A 23695-nucleotide genomic window follows, 5' to 3' on the forward strand; every position below is an offset into this window, starting at 1 on the left:
AGAAAGCCAGTCCTTGGAGGTTTTTAGGGCAGGCTGCAGAAGGCTGAGATCACACCCATTAATTGTTCCCTTTGCCCGCTCTTCCCTTGCCTGATTACAGGTTGTCTAGACTGAGAAGTGCAGGTTTTGCTCTTGGAGCATGATCAGAATAAGGTGTGACACACCACTCTCCCCTTAATGGAAAACAGATGTCAGTGCCTGCTCAAGGAGATTTTCTTTCTCTTTTGGCTTGGGCTGGCTTTACCTCTGCCATCTCCCTATGCAGGGAGAGGATGGGACAGTCCCTGCCCACACAGTGCCCACTGCACAGGTAGAGCTTGGATCTCCAGGGCCCCGAAAAATGACTCAATGTGGATCAGAAAGTGGTGGTGTTAAACACCAGTCACTTCAAAGCTGTTGTTGGTTGGTAAGAAAATAATTTAAAATTAAACCAGTTCTGAAACTACCTACCGCAAGTGGTTACAAGCCTGAGTGTTGTAAAACTGGACTGTTTCCTCTTTTCCTCTCAACGATCATGTCCTTGATTCCTCCTTTAGGCTGCTTTGGCAATTTTTGCACAGTAATAAAAAGGCATGACGCAGCATATGCTTTGTGGCTCACCTTGCCAAACAAAATTACAATGTTAGTGTAGCTTCTTTGCCTTTGCATAATGAACTCTACAAAGGAGCTAGAGAGAGGGTAGGCATCTGTGCCAAGATAAAAGCAAAACCAAGAAGTACAGAGGTGTGGTTTAAAGCAGTCTCCGTTTAAAGTAATTCTTTTAAAAATTACTTATCTTGAAACTGTTACAGACAGTTAGGGAAAGTCATACAGTTTCTAAATGTCTGCTGTGTTTCAAGTCTGCAGCTGCATTGCTTAAATTAAGAAAAAAATAAATGCAACTTTGAGATCTCACAAACATGTCACAGCAGAGCATCGTCTGCGCAACGTGTGCTGAGGCCAGGAGGAAGTGGGCAAAGGAACTGCTTATTTGCCAGTCCCCGGGCTCGATGGACATAATTTGCATTTTTAATAGCATTCGGGACAAGGTTTATGTTATGGTAAATTACACTAACTGACAACAAGGGGAATTTGGTGTGTGGGCAGGAGGTAGTTTGGGAGAGAGCGATGCCCAGTCATGCTGCCTTTTTCATCACCTTACTCTCATCCCTCGGGGAACTGAAATAAGAACATGGACCTCACTGGGAAGTCCAATGGAAAGGAAGGATTTCCTTATACAGAGGATGATGACAGGGTAAAGGGGAAATCATTCAGTCTATGGATCTGCCAAATCTGTTTCAGGAAAAAGGCAAAAAGCTGCCCCAAAAAGCCCACTGCAACTTATACCTGCTACATACCTGTGTAAATAGCTGAAATAGGACTCAGGCAGCCTGAGTGGTTCAAATACTGAAGATTGAAGATCAGAACCTACCTCATTAATGAAGAAAACAAAAGTCCCAGCAAAAGATCTGACCCTTAGTTTCTGGGGTCAGATCAGTCAATTAAGAGGAGAAAGAAAAAAAAATAAATGGGTGAGGAAAATTTTGTCATTGTCTCTGGCAGCTGCCAGCAAGGAGGTTGCCCAAATCTTGCCTACCATAAATGAGGTCCAGTCATTTGATCAGCATTAGATATATTCATTCATTAATCACACTGAAATACCACCTGCTTATCCTAACCCTTTTTTGTCTAAATCACCTTTACATTCACTGTGATAGACTACGGGTGAGATTTGATAGCATGCTAACAATATAAGAGTTGAGCCAACAACTATTCTTTTGGTAAGAAAAGGCACCAAGCAAAATAATTTAGTTATTCTTAGATAACAAAGGCAAGAGAAATCTCCAAATACAGTGGCAAAATATGTCAGTGCTTGAAGAACAGCAAGGGGTGGAATTAGTGTAGAGGGAAATGTGACGAAATTTGCAAAGCATTGCTATGTGTCTGACAATACTCGTTTTGCATAAACCACCCTGAGATGCCCTTCCATCTTTCTGTATGCACAATTTCCATGGGATACTTCAAAACCAGCTTCATTCCTGGACCAACTTCCCATGGTCCACGTGTCCTTGGAGGCTGAGGTAGCCCTTCCATGGCCCTGGCCCTGGAGCAGCACACCCAGGAGGTGGCTAGCTCCCAGCAGGCATCTCTGGAAAGAGTCAGAGATGCTTCACACTGAGACATGCTCAGCTCATTCCCTGCACAAAGCAAAGAAGACCCAATCACCAACCCACAGCCTTCAGCCCAGTATGACTCTGTGGGTGAGCACATCCCTCTTGGAGGTGGTGGTTTTGAGGATGCTCTCTGGTGTCCGTAGGTAAACTTGAATGCTGCTGGGCATCAGTGCCCCATTTGGGATGATCACTGCTAATTTTATGGTGGTGGGTGTTTGGAGGCAGTAGCTCTGAGCCAGCCTCAGCATGCTGCTGCACATGGCGTGTCCTGCCCACAACCCTGAGTGCAGGGCTGACTCCTGAGCTGCAACTAATGGCATAAAGCTTCCACAATAAACCAAGTGTCTCACAAAAGCCTGAGTGACTGAGTTCACAAAGTGATTAAAATTACCAGGGGAAAACATTTCAGATGTTCAACCATTTACACTACCACCTGTACTTTAAAGTACTTTTCCCCATTCCACTTCTTTAACTTTATGGGATTCTTCCCATGTTCTTGAAGCCATTTCCTTCCTCACTTCAGCTGTCATCGCAGCTGAACACTCTCATAATAAATAAAAGTACTGTATGGCTGCAGATTGTGCTGGGGATGAAAAATGCAATGCCATTTATTATAAAACAGCCTGTGCAGGCAGCTGATCTTATCATGCACTCTGCATCCTTCTAAAATCAAGGCAATTTGTAAAGTACTATTGCCAAATATGGTTTATATTCATTCCAGTTTGTTTCTTGTGATCCTTATTTTTATGAAACCATTTTCAAATACATTTTCAGTTAGGTTTTTCCATTCTGGCTTTTCACTCTAAACAGTGTTAGCCAAAGTGTCAGGCCTTCTCTTCATGGTTTAGTTTTGAAAGGTTTTAAATGTAATTTTGGAACTTGTATCACACATCACTGAGCTGTTTGTTTTTACATTAATAACTAGGGCTTATTTTCTCTCCAGCATGCTTCAGTTTCCTACAAGGTCAGCTCTTTGGTGAACTAATTCTTCAGGATGGACATGAACAGAATTATTGGAATAAAAAAGCAGTAGGGAAGAGGTAGGGTAAATTGTCCTTCCAGCTACTTCTGCGAATGTGTTATAGGCGGATGAGTCTTGGGATTGTCATGTGTCTTTCAGTCCTCTCCTGCAAAATCAGCAGGAGATCTGAGCAGTGGGGTCTAGGTGCCAGGGTTTTGGCCACTGGGTGTTCTCAGAGGAGCAGTGGAAAACCCGTCTGTTACAACATGCTTTTCCCTCAGGTGAGTTACTTTTAATAGATGTTTTGTTTTAAGAAATGATGAGCTGACACTGCTACTTTTGATTTTACTTCAGGGAAAATGAGCTATAGGTTTAGGGGGTCCTCTGCTTGCCAGTAATGTGATTTCTTTTAACCAGAATATGTTGATGTAAATATGCCAGTTGTCTAAGCCTCTAGGTATGTTAGAAAAAAAAAATACATTACCCATCTATGTATTTATGGGGAAGCCTTTCAAATCTTCCCATCTTTTTTTTCACAGCTTTTTTAAAGCATTTTAAGATCTGATCCAAAGTCCAAGAGTATGAGCAGGAACGTTCTCCAACTCATGACAATTGATTCTGAATTAGACCGTAAAAGAATAATGTACTGTGGCAGCATTTTGTAGATTTGTTTTTTTCTTTTTAAAGAGAAAATGGTTTTCTGAGACTCATATGAGTAGGAGACTATGCAGCATTACTGCCATGGCTCACCCAGTCAACCACCTGTGACCACTTTATTCTCCTTGAGGTCTGAAGGTCTCTGCACTTTCCCAAGGAGCTTCCTATGATTCAAAGAGCAACCATCAGAGGACACATCAGATCAACAATTGCAAGATAGAGAACAGAAATCAGATTACCTGCAAGAATACCAGCTATTGATGCATCATCATAGCTCTTCTACAATAGTGGAAGAGTGTTTTCTTTTTACACAATTATGTAAAGAGGAATCAGTTATAAAGCTGTGCTCATGTGGTTGTTTGGAAAGGTAAAGTCAACAGCTCCTTTAGCAACCATCCCAGTCTCTGGGCAGATATCCATGGGAGCTTTGGGAGCTCTCTTTACTTCTGGATGCCCCATAAAGAAGCATAATTTATACTGAATTAACTAGCTGCTGCTTTACCTTAGTGCCAAGATTTGATGTAGTGAAGCAAAACTACAGTGAAGTAATGAAATCAATAATGTTATTAAAATAACTTGCAGCAGAGTTACCAGATATCCTCCTGGTGAATCTCTCAGTACCTAAAGGGATACCGGCAGGAACATGCCAGAGCCACAGATAGCAGCCAAAAGCCAACTTGCCTTCACTCCGCTCAGGGGAGCTTTTCCAGAACAGCACAGGGACGTTCACCTAAAAACAGCCACAGGAGGAGGAAAGTCAGCTTGTGTGGGATGTGCTGCAAAGAAGAGAGCAGCTCCCAGAAAGCGACTTTTGGCTTGGAGTTTTGCACAAGAAAGCTCTTCTAGGGATAATGTAGCTGGAGTGAGATGTTACCAGGAACAGCGCACACTGTGCACTGGAAAAAGCTGGCTGGAAAAGTTTCATATGGTCTTGAAGGCCAGGTGCATCTTGGTTGGCTGTCGAGAAGCTGGAGGGTCTGGCTCAATGAAGACAAAACAGCTCTGCTTGGCCCCAAATCTCTGTGTTTGAAAACACAATTTAATGTCAATGAATAATTTAATAAAGACTAACTCTATGGTAATAAGGCCTCAGCCCTCTTATTGTATTTGTACAATTATTAAAAAGTCCTAAGACAGACAAACAGAACTGAGAAAGTATTTTAATAACATGCTTTCATTGTTCATGTTTTACTCAAATAACACAAATATTTGCACCACCATTAGCTACACTTCCTGGAAACTAATGACAAGTTCATAGGTAGGTAATTATAACTTTTACTGACACCATTAAGTGCTAAATATGCAGGGGCTTCTCTGTCTGGCTCTATTCTGGTACTCAGTCTATGCCCTTCCCTGAACTGACAGCAGCTGCCATCTCTCTAGCTTCTTCCTGGCCAGCTACTCTAAAAAATTTTATTCTGATTAATACAGGGGAACTGTTTTTGCAGGTGATGGTGACAAGCAACTGATGTGAGAGTGATCTTGAAGTATTAGAAGTCATAATTTCTAGAAAAGGAGGCAAAGGGAAAAAAAGAAAACAAAGACAAAACAGTGAGCTTTGAGACAGACTTTAGCTAACTCACAGTGTTAGTACACACAAGCCCAGAGGTACAAATCCTAGGCAGAAAGGACATTTTGGAAGTTGGCAGTGCCCTAAGGAAGTTATATGAAAGGCACAGAACTACTGTGAGCTTCTTGGTACTGAGACAACACAGCGCAAGTACAAAGGGAAGCTAGTAAGGTATCAACTGGCTAAATCATGAACTCTTCATTAGCTGCAGAAGTGCAGAGGAAGCACACAGAAAGTAGAACTAGGTCAGGCTACTAAGTATAAAAGAATAGCATAAGCATGGAAGAACAACATGAAGATGTGATGCAACAAAGAGTGGGTGTGAAGTGCATGCACTAGTAGCAACGGGAGAGCTAAAGAAAGACCTGAGTTTCACAAACAGGAGATACTGAGTGATGATGTCAAACATGCTTTTTGTTTGATACTTTTTTCTTTCAGTCTTTGCTCAAAAGTGCTCCATTTAACACAACAAGCATACCCAGTCAGAGGGCAAGAATACTGGCAGCAAGAAAGAACAAAACAGTCAGACAGTGTCTAAATAACTCAGCTATATTCCAACTGACAAGGCCTGAAAGTCTTCTGCCATACTGGGTAAAACAGCTGAAGCCCATTTGGCATCATCAGCACAGAAGTCAGGGATGGGGGGCATGTGTTTCTGCACACTTGGAAAGGCAAATCTAGCACCTATCACGAAAGGGGAGGATGTAAAGAAGAAGCCAGGAATTGGAGATCAGGCAGATTAATATCAATTCCTGGAAAAATACTGGAAGTGATAATTTAATAAACTATTTTCCAGCACCTAGAAGACAACAAGCAGATGAAGAACAGCAAGCATTGATTTGACAAGAGCAAATCACATCAAATCAATCTAATTTCCTTTTACAGTAGGTCTTAGATCTTGATTTTAATGCAGTTTTTGCCTTTGTCTTACCTGACACTTTCATAAACCAAGCAAAGAAACACACCTTAAAAGATACTGCTATTAGAGGAGTGTACAGCTGCTTGGAAAACCAGACTAAGAGCAGTTATAAATGCTTCACTGTCAAACAGGCAGTACATATCAAATGAAGTCTGAAGCCATCTGTTTTATGTCTGGCAGTGCACAGTATTGTCATTAATATCTTTGGAAAAAAACACAAGAGTAGGGAACACTTATTAAATTAGCACAGGACACTATGAAGAACAAACACTTTGGAGAACAGGAGGGGAATACAAAACAATCTCGACAAATGAGAAAGAGGGGTGGGAAGAGAAGCGCCATTCAGAATAGACAAAGTGGAGCTCTGGGGTTTTGTAGACATCATCAAGGACTGCAAGACCAACTGGGGAACAACTAGCACAGCAGCAGTTCTGCAGGAGGTCTAGGGATGTCAGCTCAACATGAATGAGCATGGTCATGCTGCAGTAAAAAATGAAAGTGCTCTAATGAGGTGTACAAACAGAAGCGCAGCTTGTGACAAACAGGAAACCATTCTTCCCCTGTTGTCTATGCTGTCAAGGCTTCATTTGAAGTGTCATCTGTGCAGTTTTGGCCACTGAAGTTCAGGGAGACTGAGCTGATTGCAGAAAGCGCAAAGGAGGGCTACAGCAATGGTCCTGAAAAGGTGCCGGGTGGGAAAGGCTCAATAGTCTAAAACTAATATCCAACCTAAACTTCCCCTGACACAACTTCAGGCTGTTCCCTCAGGTCCTGTCACTGATCACAACGGAGAAGAGATCAGTGCCTGTCCCTCTTCTTCCCCTCACGAGGAAATTGCAGATTGCAATGAGGTCTCCCCTCAGTCTCTTCTTCTCCAGACTGAACAGACCAAATGACCTCAGCCACTACTCATATGACTTACCCTCAAGGCTCTTCCCCCTCTGGCCTTGATCTCTTCCCAGGACTTTTAATTTGCCATCTTAGACTTCTACACTTCATCACCTGAAATCCATGCCATACATTCGCCTGGCTGCCTACAAAGCCTAGCACTTGACACCGGAAAGGAAAACTACTGCTCAGCTCAAGTCAAATACAAAACAGCAGCTCTGGTAGTCCTCACTCGAATCCTATCTTTCACCCAGAGACATTTCCTTTCTCCTTTCACCAGATTATTAATTTCTGTCTTCTCACGACCCAGTCTCCTACGGGTACAGCAGAATAGGTGGCTAAAATGGTGCCTCCTGACTTTAAACACCCAAAAGTTGTCTAAGAGTGGGGGTTGTAGCACTGGCTGGCTGCTGCAGGCTGAATCCCTTGAACTTACACCTTGGATATTATCATGCACTAAGTTCCGTGATGCAATATGCGTTGTTATATATGTCAAATATATAAAACATTGCCTAGCCATAATTCTTTTAGATGAGATTTCACACAACCCCAACATAGGGCGATATGCCCTGCAGAAAATGTTGCAGCATCCCCAAACAGAAAGCTCTAGCAGAAGAAATGTTATCACAGTGCAAACATTTGCCTCCATTGCAAGTGTGATAGGAAGTGACACTACAAATAGGCATCTGAACAGCCTGGTCTAGTGGAAGGTGTTGGAACTGAATGATCATTCAGGTCACTTCCAACCCAAACCATCCTATGGTTCTCTGGTTCTGTGTAACCTCTCAAAGCCACTGCTGTATGCTTGGGCCCATTAGCTTGTCTTTTAACCAAAAGGAGTCCTGCAGCTGTCTGCTCCCCAAAGCCTGAAGGCATCTGCACACAACCAAAGTCCTAAATGAGAAAACCCACATAACCTGCCTGAAATCCCCCAAGAAAGCCAACCCAGAAGTTCCGACCCTGTCTGTGTGTGCATGTTAACCCTAATTGCATCCAGCAAATAAAAAAGCCTTCAGTGCCAGTGCAGGCATTGCCATGCCATGGTGGAAAATATTATAGAGGATTGGCAGAAATAAAATTTTAATTAGGGCTAAAACAAAATTTAGCCCTAAAGAAATAAAATCATAGCTAAAGGAAGCTGCACCAAGGAGCATAGCATTTGTCTTGTAAGTGTTGTGGTCTGAAGCATAAACCGAAACAATCCTGAGTGTTTCGAAAACTGTATGTTAGCTGCCATGAAAATAATAATTTTGCTGTATTCTTTATCAAGGGCCTCAAAGACATGTTGATTAAGGATGCTGCCCAGTGCTGGAGGAGCTTCTAAGGATGAATGCTAGCTCTCTGCCTGCTAACTTGGCATTTGAGGTAGCTAACTCTGCCGGGCAAAGCAGGGCCATCACACAGCCATGTGGGTGCCTGCTCTTCACACTGACCTTGCCAGGGGCACAGCTGGGCCACATTTGGTAGATGAGGTCTTGGGATCTGGAAATGTAATGCCCCCTGTATAGGTCACTTGCTGCCTTGCAGCTAGGCCACCTCCTTTTCCCATTGGAAAGCAAGAGCAGCCAGCCCTTCAACTCACTGACTGCTCCACCGAAACCTTTCCAGGACAGGCTTCTGTATTCCTCTCTGGCTGCTACACAGAGCAGTAGATGGGGAAGAAAAGAAATACTTCAGTGATGTTACTCCTCCCAGCTCCTTATTCCCATACTCCTATGATGGATGGATGGAAGGAAGGAAGGAAGGAAATATCCAGAAAAAAGGATGGGAAACAAAGTAGAGAAAAAAGTAACTGAAAGCAGAAACTTCCAAAAAAGGCATTTTATAGCCAGGTTCTTTGAAAACTGTCTTTGTTGTCTGTGTCTAATAGGGTCCTGGTCTTTGCTAGGTATCACCATAATAGAGCTGTAGAGGAAAAAAGATAAAGGATAAAATATACAGTCCAGAAGAAAGGAAAATTCAAAGGCTGAGAGAAAGGGAAAAGAAAACAAGGGAGGGTCATATTGAAGCTGGTTGAACTGTCTTTTTTAGTCTTTGATAAAGTTACACCCTACAGATGCTAGAACTTTAAGAAACACAAAAGCTTGGGCTAGTGCAAAATGCTGTGGCAAAGAAAATTGCATTTTTAGGGGAGCAGACCCAGTTTCCAGACATCCTACACCCTGGGAGGTGACAGACCATCTCCTCAGGCTGGTCCACGTCTGAGAACCCTCCCAAGCCTGGGCCTACCCCAAAGCAGCCAGCGGTGCACCCATCAGGGGCACGTGGTGAGCTCAAAGTCGTGCCATGTGGAGACAAGAGGTCAGAAGATACCAGATCGTGAATCAGAACATGTCAAAACTGGGCCGACTCAGCTCCTAATGCAGATCTGAAGCTGGTATCCAGTTCCTGCCACTGCCAGGCCCAGTCAGTGTACCCTGTGGGTCTCAGGAAGAGGAACCATGCCTGTTCAGTGCTTTGCAACAACTGGAAAAGTCCTCAGGTCATGGTGCTGCTGTCTCAAAGGTGGATGGCAGCAACAGCGGCTTAGTGAAGTTAAAGGAAAAACACTGTGAATGGGCCACGACTCTGAAAATGCTGCTCTAAATCAAGTGGAGGCATAAAGACAATATTGATAACCATGAAGCTGAAAACACAGGCCACAATATACAAACAAAACATGCTGAAGCCCCATAATGGCTGAACAATTAAAACAGAAGAGCATATACAAACATGACTAAAGAAGGTAAAATACTTTTTTGAGTGCTGTTTGTTTTGTTATAAAGTCTCTCTATTAGGGAATGAGTCTGTGAAAACCTTCAGCTAGTTAAAAACACATAGAGCATCACATGTGCACGGGAGGGAATGTGGTATGGGCATTGCCACAGTTCAAACAAGTACCCTTCCATGTATTTCCCAGGAACCTGGACAATTACTTGTTTTTATATGAGAACTTCAGGCTGTGTCCTGCAGGATAAGAGAGGGTACAAGGGAGCTGACTTGTGAGTGCTGTCCCCGGATGAGGCAGGAGGAGACAAGGAAGGATCTGGTGGACAGAGAGAAAAGTCAGCTGTGGGCAGATCCCACCATGCTCTGGACTACAGCTTTACCTTTCACACCACACTCCCTCTCTCCTCAGAGCTACCTTTCTACCAGTTTCATTCTTCTGCCACCTCATTCCTCACAGCAGTAGTTTTATATAAAAACACTGTAAAAATGTGCTCCCTGAGTGGTGGGAACAGAAACCTCTCCACAGCTTGGGACTGTTTCCCCATGTGGGCATCCCCTTGCATCCCTCTGCATGGCTGTAGGGTCTCAGGTGGTGGGAGGCTGGCTTCTAACATCTGCTCTTCACTTCCAATATCCTGTTTACAAAACCCGATAAACTCCCCCCAAGGCTAAGAATTGAAACTTGGATGCTGGGGGAGAGAGTTATTCATCCTCCACAGCTGGTAAGCCTGTCCACCATCCTACCTTGTGCCAGCAGCATCAAAGATGGGCAGCAGGTCTGAGAGGCTCAGCACAGACACCTGGCCTTTCCTACAGAGAAAGCATAGGGTGTAAATACGCCTTCAGGAAGGTGATGGTGGCAGGGACACCGGCTAGCACCTATACCTGCCCTAAGGCAGCCTCTGTTGTTATTCCAGCACTAGAGAAATGATGTAACAGCACTGTGTTGTTTTGGAATCCGGCAGCATTTTCCACCCGTCAGGCTGCGTAGGATGCCCACATGCAAGGCTGCAGGCTGGAGCTCCTCTTCTGTTTCTGCTTCCAGAGCAAGAAAATTGAGAAGGCAACCTACAGGAGATAAAAGACAAAGCACTGCTGAAAAATATCAGTAGTAGTAACTCTTAGAACTAACCTTAGGTGTCAGATGAGTTGATACCTCTCTTTTGAACATATGAACCATTTTGTGGGTATGACAGCAACACACTCCATAATCCTTTCCATATTTGGCTTTATTGGCTTATTGTGCAGAGCCATTAGAATCAGGATCGTCTCTTATGAAGCTGTTAATGGGATGCAAATTGCATAAAAGATTTCTCTGCATCAATAGAAAACAACCTAGTAATACATTCTTGCATAAAAATCTACATTAAAATCTGCTACAAAAGACATACTTTGAAAGAAGCAAAAATCCCATATGACTAAAGAAGAAATATGCTCACCATGGGAAAATGAATATCAGGCTTGTAACTAGAGGTGACCTATCTTAGAGCTGCTTGGATCCCAATGAACAGATATGCCTTTAACTACTGAAGTATTCCAAAGATGTGATTCACACAATATCATGGCTAAAGCCAGGTAAAAAAGTCCAATGAACATTTTATGCATGGAAAAATGCAATTGCAGTCTGACCAAGCCTGAATCTGTGCTGAATTCAGCAAAGAGCCATGGTCAAAATATATATGCTGTTTAAATTATAAGTCTAAGCAGATTGCTCTGTGTAATGCACTTCTACTTTTCATGCTGAAATGAAGCTTCAAGACTGAAATTTAACTTTCAGTAAGGCAGAAACACCTAAAACTAACTAGCATGGAGCAGTAAGTCAAGAGAAATGTTGTGCTTTATCTGTCACATCACTTTAGGATTTTTTTTCTTTTTGGTGTGGACATCAGCGTGACTGTGATTTCAGCCCATTGTTTCCAAGAAGCACACAGCTGGAATGAACCTGTTATTAATGTTCTGCCAATGCCACCTAGCACAGCTGCCTTGCCCACATGGTGTAAGTGGCAGAGTCCCCACCACTGCCATGCACCATCTATCTCTCACAATGTACCATGGATGTGCCTGTTGTGTCTCTGGTCCTGTGCAGCCATAAGTGTCCAGCACTGGAGCAGTGGGAAATACCAGGCCAGGCTAAGCTGTAAGTGCAAAGTCCTTCCGACCTGTCTCAGTGGCAGTGGGCAGCCCTGGGGACACCTGCTACAAAGAGCCTGGAAGACAGAGAAGAAAAGCAGCATTGCTGAAATTCCTTGACCATTTTCTGTCCAAATCATCCATGCACTATAGGAGCCCAGGGTTGCCCTCCAGGGACACTACTCTGTCTCAAGCATGAAAGACCAGATTTTTCCTGAAATAACATCCAGCTCTTGCTTTGTTGCCTGCTGGGCTCAGCTGATATACATGGAGAAGCCTAAATAAAGAAGTGCCGAACTCATTGCCCAAGCTTTTCCTCACCGCTATCTGCATTCTTTTGCATTCATTAAAAAACAAACAAACCTGTTTCCTGAGAGCAGGGAGGAAAATCACAGGGCTGGGTTGTTTGGGGTTGTCTTTTGTGAGGTTTTTTTTTTTCCCCTTGCAAAAGGCACTTGAATACTGTAGAGAGAAGCAGCTCTGCAGGATGTAGACAGAGATTCAAGTGGCTGGTAATAGACAAATGTGATGGGAAAGCAGAACAAACAAGACATCCACTATCTCCGTCTCTCAGGGATAGAAGGAGGGAAAGAGGGATGAGAAGAGAAAAAAAGCATCTGCGCTGCTCTAGCAGCCAGATCTTAGAGAGGAACCAGCACACTCCCAGTCTGGCCCAGAGACCTGCCTCGGATGGGCTGAGTGGATGTCAGCCAGAAAGGCTGGGGAAAACAGTCCCCTTGTTTTGCAGAGACAGTTAGATCTCTGAGAGAGAACTGAAAGAAACAAGAGTATAGAAACCCACAGCAAACAGCAAAAGCCGCCTCCAGACGATGACAAGGGTACAAAGATAGCACTGGAGGCTGCGGCACTCCTTGGCGCGGGGCTGGCCAGTGGCGGGAAGTGCCTCACATCCTCTTCTCCGCATTGTTCTCCCAACTCCTCCGGTGGCTGGGAAAGTTTCTTCCAGCAATTTACCCCATCCTCACCCTGCAGCTGGCCAGCGTGCCACTATTGATTCACTTCCCCAGGCATTTCTCTTACTGTCATGCTCTTGTGGTGTAAAAGCGGCCACTGGGCTCAGGCAGGGGGGGTGGCCACAGCCCTCTCACTGTAGGAGGAAACTTTTCCTGCATACCAACATTTTTTAACCACAGTGAATAGCAGTGGTGAGAGCAGGGGTAAATGAACACTCAACCAAGGTATAGGTGGATTGAGGAGGCTTTACTGCTGCTTTATGTGAGAGGAGACACCTTCCAGTACCCAGCACCGCTCCATTATGTGCAAGGTTGTTTTCCCTCCCTCCCAGCACAAAATAAAAATCATCAAACATAGAACCTTGGTTGTAGATATATAATTGGATCAAATTGTTGTTAATGACCTTGTTTGGTCTATTGTGCCTTTGTTTTCCACTCCAGCTTGCACCAGAGCAGGTAGTGTGTTTATGCTGCAGTCAGGGTGACCTGACTAAGAGCCATCCTGGTTTTATTCTTCTCTTCATGAAAAGAGCTGATCCTTGGGAGAGGGCTGACATCCTGCAGGGCAAGTCTGGGTCTCGCTGCCAGAGAGCTATGGATGATTGCTAACGTGTCACGTCAAGATAAGTGCAGGCTGTGGTGTGGTGGACTGGAGGCTTTGAGAGAATGGTGTGCAAGCACAAGAGCTTTAACACCAAGGTTACAATTAAACCTCACCTGGGGCTGGCTGTTGAAGTAAAGCAAGTCTTGTTTAACTGCAGGAAAAACACCATGTAATAGAAATCTAATTATGTTGAACAGTACCCGATGTAAAGGTTATAGTTTATGGATTAACAGCAAGAACTGACACTGTGAACTGTGAACTCATCTGGAACTGGCTGAAGGGGAAAAGGACATGCTGGTAGTTAATTATTTTGGGCACCAATGGGATGCTGTCATGGAAAGACAAGCACAATCCCAGGATGCACTGGGAAGTGTGTCTAGCAGAGGAGGCAAAAAACAGAGATGCTGACATGCACAAATAGGTACTGGGAGGGCCATGGAGAAGTTCTTGAGGGAACCTCTCTCCCTTCATCAGCATGTATAGGAGAGAGTTACCAAAAGAAAATAACATTTCTCTGTATGGCACAAGAGAAACTGGTTTTGCTCATGGCTGTAAAGCAAAAGGTTTCTCTCTGGTAGAGCAGTGATGTTCTGGACCAGCCTAACTGTCAGAGCACTGGGTACAAGATCCACAACAAGCTCTGTGACAGGCAGATTGGCAGTGAGAGGCAGTGTCTGCCATGGGAGAAGCCAGGATTCAGAGGCCATTCATCCTCATGCCCTGAACCTAAGGAAAAAATAGAAGCTGAATGGAAAGTTGTGTAGCTGTTTGAACTGGTAGGGAGAAAAAAAAGTCCTACTAATGTGCCACTGCAACTCTACTAGAGCTGGAAGTAACCAGCCTTTGATCCCAGGCCTTTAATGCACTCAATAAAAGGCATGATGGCTGCAAGTCCACCGTTGTATTATTGCCTACTTGGCTTAAAGTTGCATGGCACTGTCAAGGACATCTCCTGATGGCAACAAAGAATAGAAATGAAGAATGAAAGAAAATTAAAGATTTCACGGCAAAGATCACCATGTGCTGTGAAGGGCAGGCGGGCGGGAGACACCAGCGCCGCGTGCAGGGATACTGTGGAGGTGACCTTGCATGGCATGTTTAAAAATAGCTGATGCCACCATACTTCCCACTCCACAGGCTTTCTGCTCCCTTCTCTGCCACAACCTGACACATCCCCTACAGCACTAAATACGTTGTAAGTAATTTAAAAACACAACTAATTACTTCAGGGAGATGTTTAAGTATCTAAGTCTTTGGCAACTACAGGACACTTACAATGCTATGGGCATTGTAATGCAAGAGCAGAAGGTCTCCTGGTGGGTGCCTGTGCCAGAGGAGCCCGCAGCCCCAGCACCGGTGGCACAGGGAGGTCACCCGTCAGCAATCCCCACAATCGACCTCTTGTGTCAGATGTGTGAGAAAGCTCTCCCTTTCCTGTCACACGCTACCGAAGAGCTCTGGCAGCTGCGGGCCCCCTCCAACACCCTGGCAGGCCTGAATAGACAGAGCCGCCCCAGAAACGCCCAGATGTGTGCTGGGTTACTTGGGATTTACTGGCACACCATGTGCAAGATCAGCATCAGGCCAGGATGGTGTTGTTTAGTTAATTTGCTTTTTGTGATCTAATTTCCTTACTTTAACTCTTTTTTTTTTTTTTTTTTTTTGTCATCCCACTGTCTTGAAAGGAAAGAAAGAAAAGATCCAAGATGCCAACATCTTCAGCTACTTTAAAGGGTCTCTGTTTGGTATTCGCTCCCTGACCTGTATTCCTTGCTGTAAAACCTCCCTGTTACTGTGATTTAATGCACATACCAAAACAAGCTGCCAATTACACTGCTGTTAGTGCAAGGTGGCTCCAAAGACACTGCCCTGTGAGCAGAATCTGTCCCTCCATAGCAAAGAGGTTGCTGTGCAAACTCAGAGATGAGCAATAGCTGCCCCACTTATGACATCTCAGCCATTTCATCCATCTGGTTCCCTTGCTCCAGAGCAAGAGCAGACCTCTGCAAGCCACAAGTCTCTGCAGCATGGTCCACACACATGCCAGTTGCTGGGATGCTGCTCCTTTGGCTTTTACAACAGACCACAGACTGGAGAAATCTCTGGGCTGTGAGCAGTGTGGACCCCTCCGCTAATGAGAGTTCATGAAGGACCTAATTATTTCCCCTTCTATTGAGAAGCCCTGGCTAAGCTATGGAAGGTGACTTCAGGTGAGCCATAGAGCATGGCTTTTGATCCGAGATACACTGCATCCATCTAGTCCACTGGTTCTCTGATTAGGACCCAGCTTCAAGTGTTGAAGGATTCTCCCAAGACGTGAAATTTTTATGGCTCCGCCACATTTTGTGACAAGCCTCCAGCTTGTCTAAGATCCCCCTGTCAAGTTTCATTTTTCAGGCTCTTTGTGCGAAATGATACTTAATGGAGGAGTCTCCAGTGTAAGAAGTAAAGAATACACACATACAATCCATAAATAGAGACACTTTAGAGGCTCTTTAAACATTCACGCTTTTTGCATAATTGATGACTTTCTATAATAGATATGGATGATAAACAGCTTTAAATAAAATGAAAATTTATCATTGTCATATCATTTATCAGCATTACGTTAAACTGTAAAATACGGGGAGAATATTGCCATGTTCTCAAACAAAATTGGTGGAAGTGAGAATAATTCAGGGGCTGTATCATTGCATTCGTCAGGGTTTTTAATGAGGTTGCCAACAGCCAAGAAACTGCACTAGAACCTGTGAGTCAGAGAAAGAATTTGTATGTTACTGCATAGCCAGTGTAAGCCATCAAGCACCTCCTCTGTGGCTCCAAAGGACCAAAAGTAAGCCTGTTCTCCAGGGCAAGTCATACAATTTAGTGCTCATCTTCTCTAAGGTAGACAGCTATTGATAACCAAAACTCCCAAATTCCCACTATGCTCAGTAAAAGAGGTGGGCACTTCCAGCAAGAGATTTGTCCCACTGAATATATATATATATGTATGTATGTATATGTATGCATATATATAGATATATGTATATACATATATATGTGTGTGTGAGATGCGTGTTGCTTCTTATGCCCTGTGAGAAGAGGAAGGATGATTAGTTTGGATCATTGTGTGACTTTCACACTTCTACAGTCAGCTGAGATGAATCCCACCTCTGAGAAAGACAGAGCTTTGCCAAGGGATTTTTAGTCACTCCAGATTCTTTCAAAGTGGGGAGGTCCCATGCCAGGAAAGTAAACAAAATTTCTTTGTTGTGATGGCAATGGTTGTCCCAAGGCACTTCAACATCTCAGCTGCAGACTGCTGAGGAACCTCCTGCGTGCCGAAGTTTCACATTCCATGTGATTCTTTAAAAATAATTGACAGAGGCTCAGCAGGTCAGCTAACTCTCCAAGGGTCCACCCTACTGCAGCCTGCTTGAGCAGATAGGTTTGATTTTTTCAAGTATTCCCATATCATCTCTTTGCTGATATTTTTGTTGACAAGGTTACTGAAAAGACAGGCCAACCAACCAAACATAACAAAACTGTCTTTAAAAACAAGTTAGGAACCATTTAAAAAAAAAAGTTTTTTTTACTACTCTCCCGCAGCTTTTTTAAACCCACGCATGCGAGGGTTTCACATCACTTGAAATAAAAGCTGTGCTTGAGAGAAGAAGGGTAGTAAGTGCTTACTCTCATCAAAGGCCAGCCAGACTGCAAATGGCAACCCAGAGAGCCATTTCTGCAGGGTGCCCCAGCCCTGTGCCAAGGGAGGGAGGTAAAGGCTCCTGGACACATTCACAGCTGTGTATGCCATCAGGACCCCTCCACCTTTTCTCCTTTGATTTTGGGAAAGCTATTTCTGCTTGTCGGCTCCTTTCTCACCACTTGGAGCCTGGCTTCTCTACCACAAACAGCAGAGCTTTTATTGCTTAGCTGGAATAAAAGCTATTTATACCTGGAGGTAGCTGGGTTTACCATCAATCCGAATGGCTTAAAGGGAAAGCAAAGCATCCCAGACAAACTTGCTCTTTTTTCTTTTTTTTTAAGCTGAATTTGCAAAGCCTGTCCCTGACCTCACAGGACTGCTTCTCTAGCTCCTCCCAGCCAGGCAGCTCGTGCGGCATCCTGCTGACTCCACTTTGGCGGGAGTTCATGCCAGCAGGTCCTCCGGCAGGACTAGGGCCGAGAGAACAAAACAGCCAGCCCAGCAGGCCTGGCTCTGAGCACCAGCCCTGAACTCTTGTGCAATCTTCCTTGAAACGAGTTCAAGTTGGCCAGGAGCAGAGCATTTGCGCATGGCCTGAGAGCTGGATTGAGTACCATAAACAAAAGGAAACAAAAAGAGAGGAAGAGCGCTGGGTCCCAGGGCGAGGAGGAATGCAGGCATCTGACCCAGGCCAAGCTGTGCTGAGCTGCCTGAAGGCAGAGGGGACACAGCGTGCAAGGGGACGGTTGGGAGCTCAGGGTGGAGGGGTTCATGGCCCTGTTGGCTCCATTTCAAGGAGCTGCAAGTACAGGGACACAAAAGAAGGGAAATGAGGTGAGGGCACAAAAAGGGGCTTGGAATATGAACCACAGAAATGTATTCCTCTGGGGTCAATTCATGGTGATGGGTGAGGAACAGGGACACTCCCACACCTCCAAACATGCAGGAGTATCAGCTGCAGATGACAACTTCTATGAAGGGCAAGGGGTGTTCACACCATTTTTGGGAATGTGATGGAGGGAAGGAGACTGCTTTACATGAGGGGCCCTCAGGGATGTAATGTGGGTCAATCCAGCTTTTTTGACTACATAGGAAGTTTTTGCTCCATCCAGTTCAGACACCCGGCTAGGTATGAGGCATCCTGCAGCTGCACTGTTGATGGTCCTTGGAGGGGCAGGACGCCCTTCTCAAACTGACCTGGCCCTTCGCCCTTTTGGAGTTGCACTGAGAAGTTCCTCCACCCAAACCTCTTGCCTGCTTCCATGCAGGGAGTATGGCCAGGGGAAAGGCTCTGTGTAGCCAGGGTGTTTCTATGCCTCAGCAATCCTACTTGGCCAGAACAACCCCTTTGGGCCATTAGTAGTTGGTGTTAAATAGAGCATCCCTCCAGCGGCGCTTTCCTGTGCCAGCTGCTGAGCTCACACTCACTGGCCCAGAGCTGGAGAAGCACATAGCTGTCAGGGAGCCACTGCTGTCACAGCCCCCGGCGCCTCAGTCCCACACCAGGGAGGTTTTCTCCACCCAGCGATACTTTGCCCATGTATGGCAGAACCAGGCCAATAGGAGGGCAGATGGCAGCACAGAGGAGGAAAGTAGTAAATTATTAAAGGATTAAGACTGACCTATGGAGAAAGTGAAAAGAGCTGAAGACATCTAGTTTGCCTGGAGGAGGCAGGAACCCACAGCAGCTGGCACATTGGGAAGCAAGCCTAGAGCCTAGAGACAAACTGCTGAAGCCAAATGCAGGGCAAGATGCACTTCCTAACAGCAAAGTGCATTAGGCAGTGATGGAATTTCCCAAAGGAAGCCCCGACACTTGAATCAGTGGAAACAAGGCTGGACAAAATACTGGATCGTGTCCAGGAGGGGATAACTCTTCATCAGGAAGGAGAGAGCAGTGAATAAGATGAATACTTGAGCCTTTTTCATCTCCATGAATCTATGTATCTAATGCACTCACTGCTATTTCAGTGTCTGAAAAAAATGTAATTGCCTTTCCTGTGCCATCAGCACATCTCAGCATGTAACCAGGGTGGGGAGAGGCCCAGGTGGAAGCACACTACCATCCCCTTTGGTGCTCTGGAGCAGAGGAGGTGCCTCCCTCTCACAGAGGAACAGCCCTGCAAAGCATGCAGGGAATCCAAGCAGCACCTGGTTTCTCTGCCCTTCAGCACTGCAGCAAGCCCCTTGGCCACAGCCAGGCTTGGCCAAAGCCCCAGCTCTGCTCTGCAAAGCACTTGCAGAGCTTTGTCTTACACTGTAAAGCTCAGGGCATGGCTGATGCTTGCCTTGCTCCCTCAGAGGAGGGAGCCAGAGGAGCCCAGACATCAGCCCAGCCTTGTCAGCTAGAGTGAGCAGGCAAGGGTTGCCACTGCCGGGGGGCTTCAGCTGTCAGAGTTGGGGTACATCAATTTAATTTCTTGGTGCCTTCTTCCTCCCATGAAATCTCTGCCTCTGGAAATCTGTGCTTCCCTGGGGAAGTCCCCACTCCAGCCTTGCTCCCTCCCCAGCCACGCTCACACACCCACTTCCCAGGGAGAGCAGTTCCCATCTTGGGAAAGCCACTCACAGCATCATGGTGTCCCTCCTGACAGCTGATTCTGTAATTATTTGGTTGCTGTTAATTGCTAATTAATGTTATTAACAAGTGGACCAGGGTGGCATGGCTGCTGCCAGGCATAACACCTGGTAAAATCTCGTACCTCATCATGGGGAAAGGCACTATCGAGTTTTTTAGGCCATTGACTAGTTAACCATTAACGACTGGTAAAATCCCAGGTCCCTGAACAACAAGGCGAGTCCTCTTGGCGCTGTTAGAAAATCCTATTTCTAGTGGGTTATGAAACAGAGGTTTTGATGTGCTGCCAGGTTTGATGTGGAGCTCTGGGAGCTGAACACTTGCTGCACTGTCAGCTGCCGGCCGAGAGCCACTTACATAAAGCTTTCCTAGCAACCCTACTTTGCTGTCTACATTTGTCTGTCCATCTGTCTGTCGGTCCACCTCTGCAGTGGAAAAACTGAGCGACTCAATGAGGAACTGGACTGGCCAGCTCTTCCTATGCTGACTAACATCCAGTGGTCTGTGGCCAGCCTCTAGCTGGGGAGCTTTTCCACCACTGAGCAACCCTTCATGCAAAGCCCACCATCCCCTTTGGGCCCCTTCCCTGGGTCTGCATCAACAGGAGGAAGTGAGCATCACATCCTGCAGCCCGCGCCAAGGAAAACAGGAGTGCTGCCGGGAGGGAAAGAGGCGCAGGGAACAGGGAGGCAACCCTGCTGCCCCAGCTGGCCCCGACCTCCCTGCCAAGGGCTGCCCACCTTCTGGTGGGGGGCGATGCTGGCACCCCTCTGGGCTCCCTTGGGAACAGGACATGACTCTGGTTTTTGGTTGGCAAAGAGACCAGGTGGAAAGAGGAAAACACCCAGGGTAGAAGATGTTCAGAAGGCAAAAACAGGTCTTGACTTTGAGGGGAAAGGCAGAAAATTCAATAGTTTCTCCTGTACATCTTTCTCCCCACTCTCCATGGCTAGCAGCAACAAAAACCACTCCTAAGCAAAGTCCTTCCTTAACAGAAGGGGCTTCCCTCCTGCACTATCCCACAGCAGCCTGGTGGGCACCCAAACACCCCTGCACCCCAGCCTGGGTGGTCCCAGCTTTGCCATTTTGGAGGGCCAACAGGGGCTGCATCCTGCTCCAGGGCCCTTTAAATTGGCACCCAAGCCAAGGCGATTTCTCTGTGGAGTTTCATAAGGAAGCACATGATGAGGGCAGTTGGAAACCACAGCTCTGTGAGCACTGATTACAGCCTACTGAGGAAAAGGAGATTTTTATCTTGCAGGAATTCAATTATGAGATAAAAAAAAAATAAAAAAAATGCAGTGTATCTGGCTTGGTTAGCCTGAGCTTTCGGCACTTCGGGGGCTTTAATTTAACAAGAAAGGTGTGCAAGGGTTACCTAAACCATCGTGCTTGCTGGTGTGTGCGCAGTGGTGGTTTTTTTTACAGGAAAAAAAATCCACCCCCAAAGTCACCCTGCTGGCAGCTGAATGCAGCAGGGATGATGTCATTGGAACAGTTGGAGGAGAAAAGAGAAAAACAAGTCTGTGTGTGCTAATCCTGTTTGCTGCCCTAAAGGGAATGGAAAGCCGCCAAGGCGAGGAGTTCTGGGAAACCATATAAGGGTGCCAAACAAGCGCCGCCGCCAACACGGGGAACTGACATCTTTGTTCTCCCTAGCTCGGCAGCCGGCCAAAGGCCTCATTTCGGCGCTGCAGCATGATTACACTGGACATCTGCCAGCTGAGCGCTGAGCCCCTTTTCTTCTCTGTAAGCTTTTTGCCAAACATGTAACAGTTGCCATGGCAGTCACAAGTAAAGTAAAAAAAAAAAGGAAAGAAGAAAAACCGTGCATATATAGATAGAGAGGGAGATAAAAAACGAGCAAGAAAGCAGAGGCACGCCTTGCTCCAGATGTGCCACATGTGTGGATATAAAAAGCAAGCAAACCTATTAATCAAAATTTCGAGGACGGAGGGAGGGTGAGCGGCCCAGGCTGAAAGGTGACGTGAGGATAAAACAATAAGTGCGCACAGGCACACGCACACCGCAGCGGCTGGGCGGGTGGTGGTGGGCCGACCCAGTGGTCTCCTCCCCTGCCTGCATCTGAAAGTGCAGGCAAGCAGAGTTTAAAATAGAACAACATGGTGGCACTTTCACTATTGCTTGCCTGCCTGCTTTTTTTTTCCCCTCCTTCTCATGTTTAAAATAAAATAGAAGAAGTTGTTCTGAGGATGTGAAGGGGGTTATTTATAAGCTCTGCGTAGCAGAGGGAAGCAGACAACCCAGATCTGGTTGTGTCTTAAGGCAGAAAATCACATTTCAGCCTGTGGTCCAGGCCAAATGGTAATATTTCAAGATGTGCCCTAAATAGTTAACAACCAAGCACCCAGTAGTCCCATGTTTATAGTGAGCATTTCATATAACTAGGCAAGTGCTGCCAGACCTTGATGGGCAGATCTACGCACATAATAGAAGAGGTGTGGTTCTTGCTTGCTTTCTTTTTCCATCGGAGGAGGCACAGGCTGGTTTCGTTTTACAAAGCAGCTATATACAACAAAGTTCACTGCCCAGTGAGCTGGAGTTCATCTGACTATTTATAATCAGGTTTCTTCTCCACATGTCAACCCTACAGGCAATGGGACAGCAGCTGAGCAACGGTGACTGTGTTTGCAGCCAGCCCAGCACTCGATACAGCCTCAGTGTGTTTGCAGGAAAGGTTGCAGTGAAAGAGCTGCCTGGGATGGGATGCAACACCCAACCTGTTCCTGGGGTGCCATCCACTTCAAACCCCCTAGGCAAGCTTCCCTGCCTACCTTGAGGACTGGAGAAATTTATGGAGTGCCAGGCATCATCACACCCCGAGGCCATGCCCAAGATGTGGGAACTGCTAGAGCAAATCTGGTCCAAGCAGTAGTGAGCACCTGCAGTCACTTAAGGGCCAGCCCACCTTGAGCAAGTGAGCACTGGGAAGGCAAACAGCCCCCAAACAGCAAAGTGAGCAAGTTGGGTCTGGCCTCCAGGAGCCTGCAGCAGCTCCTCTGTTGGCACCACTGCAGCATCATGGGCATGGAGAAGAGGTTGGCTGGAAAACAAAAGAAGGGAGCCACTGTCACAGACAGTGGTGAAGGAGACAACTCTCACCCTGTGTCACTGCTGCCTTCCTGCATGGCCAAAAGTCACCTACCTACAGGTTGCTTCGGCTTCCCATTTCTAAAAAAAAAAAAAAAGACTGGTTTTCCTCTCATATCTCAGAGATGTGGTAAGCATACTAAATCATTAATGTCTGTAAAGTGCATTCGTTTCCTCAGATGGAAGGTCTTACTGATGTGTGAAGTATTACTAGGATTATTACTGCTAATAAACAAGGAAGGCATGGCAATTTTATTTCTTGCTAGGGCTTACACAGGGCACAAGAATGCAGGGAATGGGGAAGATATGAATTTGTACCAAAGGTGACTCCCTTGCCAGTGCTAAGCTCAAAGGTAACATCTGTGAAACACAGAGAGAAGCACCCTAGGATCCTGGTGGGTTGCCAGCCCACTGGAGACCTCCCCAGGCATGCTGATTCCTTGGAGCCCCCACAGGGCCACTAGCGGGAGCTCTCAGCCACTGACGAGTCCTGCTCTCAGTCACCATCCTGGACTCCACCATGTTTAGTTTGTGGCCCAGAGGGGTAAGCCTGTGTAGAAAGTGATTTTTGCCTTTCTGTAGATGTCTTACTCCTTCCTGGAGTGCACCTTGTCTAAAGTAAGGGTGAGCATCAATGCATCATACCTAGCAGTATGAGTAAGTGCATCCCCAATTTTGCAGAGACTGAGACGTAGCATTTGCTAAGCCAAGAAAAACTGTTTTCCTACACAGGGGAGGTAGAGAGGGAGG

At 45.8% G+C, this 23695-nt stretch overlaps 1 long non-coding RNA gene across 1 annotated transcript; it reads right to left on the minus strand.

Moving 5' to 3' along the window:
* Positions 1–4580: 4580 nt before the first annotated feature.
* Positions 4581–15480, minus strand: LOC127469196 (uncharacterized). The gene is made up of 4 exons (XR_007903894.1): positions 15378–15480; positions 11908–12064; positions 10602–10925; positions 4581–4791 (listed from the first exon to the last, which is right to left on the minus strand). It is a non-coding gene; the product is annotated as an uncharacterized LOC127469196 (long non-coding RNA).
* Between the last annotated feature and the right edge of the window lie 8215 nt (positions 15481–23695).

This window comes from Manacus candei, unplaced genomic scaffold, assembly GCF_025592945.1.
Source record: "Manacus candei isolate 608988 ecotype Guabito, Panama unplaced genomic scaffold, ASM2559294v1 h1tg000017l, whole genome shotgun sequence".
NCBI classification, from domain to species: domain Eukaryota; kingdom Metazoa; phylum Chordata; class Aves; order Passeriformes; family Pipridae; genus Manacus; species Manacus candei.